This window comes from Pteropus medius, unplaced genomic scaffold (assembly GCF_902729225.1).
Source record: "Pteropus medius unplaced genomic scaffold, Ma_sr-lr_union100, whole genome shotgun sequence".
Lineage (NCBI taxonomy): Eukaryota > Metazoa > Chordata > Mammalia > Chiroptera > Pteropodidae > Pteropus > Pteropus medius.
In genome coordinates this window covers 10821057-10829823 of record NW_024354500.1, presented here as the reverse complement: position 1 = coordinate 10829823, position 8767 = coordinate 10821057, and positions in this window count along the sequence as shown.

Here is an 8767-nt window from a genome sequence, read left to right as displayed (position 1 = left end):
AATTGCAAAGTTGAGGACCAGATTCTTTATTTGAGATGGCCTCCAAATTATACAACACCCTGTGAAGCTTGGAAGAAAATCGTCAGCAGGTCTCACCTATTTTTATCCCATCCCCCAGTCTCATCTATTTTTATTACAACTGTTAGGCATTTTTTTTCCTGATTATCACTTTTAAGAATAGTCTGACTAAGAACATCAAATGTTTCTCTCTAAAGGGTAAAAGAAGGGGTAACATCAATCCCCTTCTTTTGTGCTGATCAGTACCTGTAAGGAAAGCACGCTGTATTTCTTTCATTGTCTTTGCTGTTTCCAGTGGAAGTGACAAATGTCTCCCCACTCTGAGTGTCTTTCTGAAGTCAGTAAAAGGAGGTTGAAATTAGTGGGAGTTTCAAGTTCACGCATGCATTACAGCCTCACTGACTTGCCTCTCAAAATAAAAAAAAAATCTATTTCTCTACTGATGCTTGATTTAAGTTCAGATTCATACCTCCAGAGCAGCTCTCCTTGACACTCCTAGATCATTTGGTGCTGCACTTCAGGTTGAGCACATCTCAAGCAGTATTGTAATGATTGGCTGACCTATCAGTGGGGTATGGGACTGTGTTTTGATTATCTTTGCAGCCTTAGAATGTGGAACAATGGGAGATCAATACGAGTTTACTGAACGAATAAACAGAGTGTGATTTAGCTCAGTGCAAGTGACAAAGGAGCTGTCAATATAAATTTCTGAGGTATCTTTAATATTTTGATTTTAAGATAGAATTGTGAGCCTAAAGGACATAAGCTCTGGCTCTATTTGGGAGATGAATGGAAAAGTACTTTTAAAATAACACATTACCATTAACACGTGTCTACTCAAATCAGTTATTCTTTCAATGTGACTGACTCATTTAGTGAGAACAGCAAGTTTACATATTTATATGTATGCCACCTAGCTTTTACCTTTCTAGCAAAAAACATAAAGTTGGTCACTGTGTCTTCACCAGAATTTCCAAATCTGTAGTGGTGGGTTTGTACTAGGTCAACTTACCTCTAAGTTGGAATTATATTTCCCCAAATTTCTATCTTATATGGCTCATAATTAAGGAAGAGCCATAAGAAAATTTTTGCACAAGACTTAGAAGATGAAATTGAGGCAAGTGTTATACCTAGAGGTTGGTGCAGTGCCCCAGGTGCCGTTGCATCTTGCACTTGTCATGGATGTGCATCCTCATGGGGCAGCAGCCAGGCCCGCAGCTCCTCCTGCTGGATCTCCTCCAATTTCTCCAAGTCCTGGGCCCGCTGCATACGCAGCTTTATGATAAAGGCACTGGCTTCTTTTTCAAGTTTCCCAAGTATTGAGGTTGAAGGTAGTTAGTGAGAGACAGATGCAGGTTCCAATTTGTCTAGGCAAGTTCTAGTTTGTCCTCACAGATTCTGGTTTGTCCTTGCTCTCCTCCACTTCATGTCTGCTTTTTTTTGTTTTTTGTTTTTGTTTTTTTTTTTAATTTCAACAGCTGGTCCTCCTGGCCTACAGTGACTTCAGATCCACACTAGATGCAGAGGGAACCATCTTCCGTAAAATTCATCATCAACTCCCTTTATTGTATGAGATCTAATCTCTATAATAGATCCTTTATTCTATATCACTCAGAGTTCGAATTCCCTGATCAAATCTTAGCCAATAACACCTGCCCTGGTATAATACATATAGGTTAAAATGAAGGAGAATCAGGAGACAGACAGTTTGGGAAGACCACTCTATAATTTATCATAATTTGTTTGCTAATTAGAAGTCAATAGAGACTTTTCAATTTTATGAATTGTTTATAGGGCTGCAGCATTGAACACCCACTGCGATGCCTATGGAGATGATCAATTTGTGGGCTGCTTAGCTGAAGATAGCAGCCCTGGCAGAGGGGAATATTGTAATAGTTTCTCTTTACATAAAATACCATTTTCAATTTGTAATGAATAACTGATCCATTCATATGAAACCATCCTTAACTCAGTCCAGATGAGACTTAGAGTAATCCAGTGTAGTGTAGTGTAGTGTAGTGTAGGATAGCATGTCACTGGAAATACAAATAGAAAACACAGTGCATCTGAAGAATTTTTAAGTCATTAAAGTCAGAAGAAACTAATTGCAGAAGCCAATAAACTTGAATATTCAAATAACAGATTTTTTGGAAATTAAGTCAAGTGATTTGAGCTTTGTTCTATTTTCCTATTCTAAAGCCACCCAAATGTGAATTGGCAAACCCAAAGTTACCCAGTAAATAGATCAACAATCGCCCTCGCTGTCATCATAGTCTTCAGAGGAGATTTTTCTGAAAATTAAGGCAAGACTAAAACAAAGAGCCAAAACCGTAAGGCTTTTAGGGGTACCTTTGTAACTCATGCTCAAAATGCCCTCTTTTTACTCGAGAGAAACATGTCTTTGCATACTAAGAGGTCACTAATTCTCCTGCCTTTTCCAATTCCATCTTCTCTTCAAACTTCCACTATTATTAGCCATCGCCCTCCAATCTCTTTTCTTAAGATCTGGGACTGGTTCTTGTAACTTTCTGTTAACAACATGCCTTGCACATGGTGGGCGCCTAAAAACTAATTTCTATGATGATGAGGTGCTTGTTTATAGTTCCAGGCCATAGTTCTACCCTCCACCCATGATGAAGGTAGTATGGATATAGACGAAGAGCACTGGAATGGAAGTTCCTTAGAAGTAATCCCTTCCATTTGCATGAACTTTGACTTTCTCAGGGCCCGTGCTTTTCCTTCCTTCTTGGATAATTCCTAATATTCTTACAGCTGACAGAACACAGTGCTCCCACAAAGAAGTCTACTACAGTAGACTTTATAGCACATAGTGCAAAAGAGAGAGCTGACACTGAGTTTTGTTTTGCCTGAATGGATTAACACCTGCCAGGAATGATCAGCTGAGATCTTCAGAGCAGTGCAGCATCCCCGTGGGGACACTTTCTGGACACCAAGCCAGTGGTCAGATGATCATCTGCTTCCTACCTTCTTTCTCAACAAATTAGCAGGTTTAATTCTGCCTTCGATTAGAGACACATAACCATAGCAATTGGCTTTTGAGAGCTATCTTGCTGGGGCTACCAGGCACCTGTTAGCACTGATTTACTCATCTCTCTAGTATGATTAGATTTGTAAAGTTTGTCATAAGACATCATACTATTGGGCCTAAATTCTTAGGAAGAGTTCTGATAGTTTCAGAGACAAGAAGCTTTGTAGATCATAACAATCAATGGATGAACCCCTCCTGGCCTGAGTTCTGAGCAATCTTAGCCTAAGTAGCTACTGAAGAAAAACTTTGAGAAAAAAAAATCATTTCCAGGAAGAGAAGAAGAATATCTAGGGTGTTTTTGGAATAGTCCTAGGTAATTTTACATTAATATTAAGCCTTGAAATATTACTGTTAATCAAGCAAGACCCTTTCAGTTTGGATTTGTTTATTTTCATACGCAGTGATAACTCAGGGCATATTGTAGCAATATGATATTTTGTATGTGACTGACAACTGTCATCTCAGCTCTGAGGATGTGAGACGATTAGGCCTAATAGACTTGCTTGGTCACCTCATCTCGGGTGGTGAAAATCATTGGCAATTGTGTCCAAAAGAGTTTTGAATGCCAGAACTTTATTAAAGAGATTAGTTCATTATTCTCCTGATGGTTTTTCCCCCCACATACAAAAAAATACCTTAGTACATAAGTTACAAGGACCTCTGGCTGATAAGTGATTTATACTAAAAACACTGAACATAGTCAGGAGAAAGCAATCCCTGCTATTTCCCCAGCTTGGAATTTGGATCCATTCCAGACATTTTTCTCTGAATCAGGAGCAAGGGTTTCCATCTGGGTACTAGCAAACTGATGAGATCTTCTGCCTCATAAAAATCCTATAACTTTACCAAAACACAAGGAGAATGACCTTATCTTAAAGGTCTCTGAACAAGTTACTTATATTTTTTCCTAATTTAGTTGAAAATTTAAGGTTTCTTCTCCACTCCCATACATTTTGAAAGTGGTGGAGAATTTGTTTTCGTATAACCTCTAGCATTAAACTTCACACTCATCTACTTCTGCCAGAATTTATGACGTCTTACCGGACTTTCTGAAATAGGCTGGTGCCGCGTGATTAGATTCATGACTTGTTTGAACCAGGCTGGCTGATGTAATCAGCAATCTATCCAGTAATGCTTGTACAGACGCTGCCTGCCTTGTTAAATTCCTTGTAGAAACCTGTCTATGAGTGGGAATCTACCGCAGCCCCAGATGCTCACGCACTTCCTTGAATAATCAGGAATCACTATATTTAACGTGAAACAAATGGAGAAAATTTATCTGTGAAAGCTTACATTCTTGCTTTGTTTTCACAAAATTGCAAGGTTAGAAGTTTCAATAGGTCATTTTGTCCATCCCTCCTCTACCTCTAGAAGGCTCTTCATCTAACAGGACCAAGTGGGTGGTGGTCTAATCTACTTTTAAAAGGATGCAGAAAAAATTTTCACCCCTACCTTGGCAGTACTCTTGAACCTGCTATTCATTCCCCAGCCAAATGTACTTTACTATGATCCTCTTTTCCCCATTAAAGGCCATTTCTTCCTTTTCCATTTTCATAGGAAGTAGATAACACTGTCAACCAGGAATATATTTTCTTTTCACTTTTTCTCTAGGGTGGGGTCTCATTCACTTCCATGAATAATTGCCAAACCAAAGAGGCACTCTTTTCTGGTGTCTACTCTGGTGAAATTAAATGATAAATGGTATTATCCATTTTGTATCTCATATTAGGTCTCCCCCGCCACACATACCCCAAGCTCAATAAATAATAAAGTAGTAAAGATAAAACTCAGAGGCATTAGTCATTTAAAATGTATATGTAATATTTTGGAACACAGGACACAACTTAATCTAAGTGAAAAAATAAAACATGTATGTAATATCTGTTTGGGGGAGGCAAGGAGTGATCCTGATTTTAAAATAATGTCTTCATTATTTTTTAAATGGAAAAATTTAAACAAAAACATGCAAAAAAATAAAAGCATCCATAATCCCACTACACAGACATAAACACTAACATCTTATGTATCTTTCCAAATTTTATATTTTTGATAATTTTTTTCATTTCTGCAAACCTTACTGCTAAATAAAAACACACTAAATTACAAAAAAAAAATTCATTAATTTTAATGGGAAAAAACTGACATGTTCCATCTCAACTCAAGATACCAAAGGATTTTTTGCAGATAGCAAAATAAATCAAATCAATGATAAAATGTTTTTTTAAATAACAATAATTTAAAATTAAATAAATACAGTCTGAACATAAAATGTAATGTAATGAAGGTTTTGGACTTGCCAAAGATAAAAGAAGAAGTCTTGATAGTAGATGGGGAGGTCAAGGCTAAATTCAAAGGAGTCGTTTTCTGGAAGGTGGTGAGAGTCAGTGACCCATTTTCACATGAGGTAATATTTTTTGCATTCAATGTTATCTTGCTCGTTTTGATGCAGTTAAAAACACTCCAAATTTTAATGGTTTAAAATGTCAAATATTTATTATTTCTCATGTTTCTATAAGTTAACTAGGCTGTTTTTTCAGTCCAGGCCAGCTTGGCTGATCCCTATTGTTGGCTAGTGGCTCACTTGGAACTGGTTGGTCTAAGAATGTGCTGGGTAAACTTTTTCTGTAAAGGACCACATAGTAAATATTTTTAGACTTTGTTGTCTGTTGCAACTATTCAACTGTGCTGTTGTAGTGTGAGAGCAGCCAGCACATGTAAACACATGGGTGTGATGGTGTTCCTCGTCTGCCCCTGTTCTGTGTAGGCCTGACTCCTGTGTTCGGCAATTGGCAGGATGGATGGTCTAGAGCGGTCTGGGACCCGCATTTGGGAATCATTGGTCAAGAGCATATAAGCCAAGATGGTTCATCTCTGCTTCATGTGTCTCTCATTCTCTAGGAGGCTAGCCTGGCCTTCTTCACATGGTAGTCTCAGGGTTCCAAAGAGCAGCAGAAAAGGGCAAGCCCCAGTGCTTTCCAAGCCTCTTGTTACTTCATATTTGCTACTATACCATTGGCCAAAGCAAGTCACAAAACTAGGCTGTCAGTGTGGAAGGAGACCCCCTAAAGGGTGAGGCAAAGGAAATTTGAACAAGTCGGACACAAGTACCACCACAAACTACCACACTGCACTAAAAGAGTTCTAGAACAAAAATATATCTTTAGAGCAAAATAAATGGAAGCACTAGAGGGCTTTGAAACACATGGAAATAGCTTACATGCACAATGGATGGGAAAATCATAGAAGATACTCCCTTTTGTCCCTTTCATTTGATCTATGTTTGCAAAGCAAAACATTTTGGGTTCATCAGCTCAGGGCACACAATTCAAATTTGTTCCATATGACATCTCTGATTAGAAACTGCTGTTGTCAAGTAAATTGGTGAACGGGTCTTTGCCTGAAATCATAATGTCATTACATGACTTCTTCCAGCATGCTTATTTAGTGGGCTTTGGGGTAAGAGTTGTTCTATTGAGAAAAAAAATGACTGAAAACTAGACAAGTGGTATAACTTTCAAAAATTGTTTTAGCAAAAGGTTAACTGGCAATTATGTGATATGAGTCTGGGTATATTAAATATTTTCATGATTTCTAATAAAGAAAAAATGGAAGAAATAAGTTTTATTTTAGTTAAACTCACAAAATGTGTGTTCTAAAGATGACAAATGAAATTAATGGGTTCCATGTTGGCTCTGAGGGGCTTCTCTGGTGGGGCCTAGGGTAGGAACATGGACTGGAACCCTGAGGTACCCTCATTGTGTAATGAGAGTCAGCATATGGCTCGCCCCTGCCATTGACCTCTTCTTGGATTTCACAACAACTAGTTTTGTGACATCATGGTTTTGATTTTTAAAGGTGGACTGTCATGGTTCTATTTTCAGGAATCTGTCTCTAACTGAAACACTAACACTAAAATGAATGATGCCAAATCCAAATGGCTTACAATATGCCTAGTGTTATTTTTTATGAGACGTAGAAGTATTTACATATATCAGTGTAAGTTGAAGTACATTGAACTTTTTTCTACTTGAGTTTACTTTATTAGGGATTAGAAAAATTGATTTTGTTTACATGACAGTGTGGCTCTGAAACTGATGACAGACCAAATGAGTCTATGAAGTGTATTCTCTACTAAACTAGGCAGAAAATTAAAATACAAGTTGGAGAATAAAATATGCTACCTATATGGAAATTCTGAGGGAGCTTCCAGATAAATTGAGAGTAAGCCACTATTTATGACTCTCAGCACTTGGTTAAATACAGAATAGAAAAGACATGAACCCTAACCTCAAAGGGCTCACATAACAGGTGAGGGACAGACAGACAAACATCCCATGAGCCAACAAACAAAATATTTATGAGACCAGAAAAGCAGCAGGTTGAAGACTGTGCTACAGGTTGGAAGGTGAAGAGGGTGAACAAAAAAGTTCCACAGTTTTCCACAAGTACAGATATAGAGATGATCCCATCAAATGTGTGCTGTTACCGTACTGGGTCTTATGAAAGCTATTATTTGGAGATGCTGGTCAGGCTAACAGAAAAGAAAGAGGCAATCTGAACTTGTCCATGGACCCTAAATCCTCTTCCTCTATCAATTCCACTTGCAAAAGAAACATAACCTCTAGATTCCTTGGAGGTTTCCAGAAAGATTGTCATAAGAGGAGTCTCAGCCAAGGTGCTTTGGATTCAGATTCTGAGTCAGTGGCCAGAGAACAGCATTGGTGTCCTCAATTTCCCTCCACCCACCAAGTGCTGTAAATGAACTGTTAAAAGATAAACTGAGGCACATTAAAATTTTGAAAAGTTTTTTGATTAAATATAAATTCCAGTTGGGCAATGCCAAACCAAGAAATGGTTTTAAGTGCTCTACTGAAAGGAGCGTGGGGCAAAGTCCTTATAGAGAAGATGCTGAAGCAAAACAAAGCAATTACTTGATTGGCTATAGTTTAAGCAGTTGCATTATTTGGGAAAGCTTCTTTGGCTGTTTGTGATCGGTCATTCTTTAGCTTTATTTTTTGGGGTTTGATTGCAGTGACTCTGGCTTAGGTTTTGGTTTGCTTATATAGGCTACCAAGGCATTAGAGTCACCCCAGTCTCATAGCCTCCTTGTTTAATGACTTCAACAAACCTCATCCCAGCATCACTACTGTCACCCTACATCTTCTCTGGGCTACTTTCTCTCACTGATACCTGAGGCCATCACACAGAATCATGGCTCATTGTGCTCTAGCTTTTCAACAAATCCTGTTTATGAACATGAACACTGACTTGCTGACACACTAAAATTCATGCTGGCAAGAAGGCTTTTACTTTATGAAACTTCTCAGATAAGACATGCTTTTTCTTAAAATGGATTGTGTTGTAAAATTTAAAACAAAATGGTATTCAATAATGGTCATAAATAAAAAGTATTATGTTCCAATGCTTCAGTTTGATATGCCGTGACCTTTCAGTACTTAGCTTCTATGCTTTCTTCTTTCAAAGTATTCCTTAACAGAGGGGTATTCGGTGTAGCAGGATGAATTAGGAGATGGAACCCTGCAATGGAAATTCATGGAAGATCGGATCTTGCAGCTTGTTTTTTCAGTAAGTTCTAGAGACTTGTTAACTGCTTTGGGTGTCTCCAGGGTGTCATCAATTAATTGAACTCTGGCCTTGTAGAAGTTGATTGATATGCAGGTGATTGAAGCAGTGGCCATG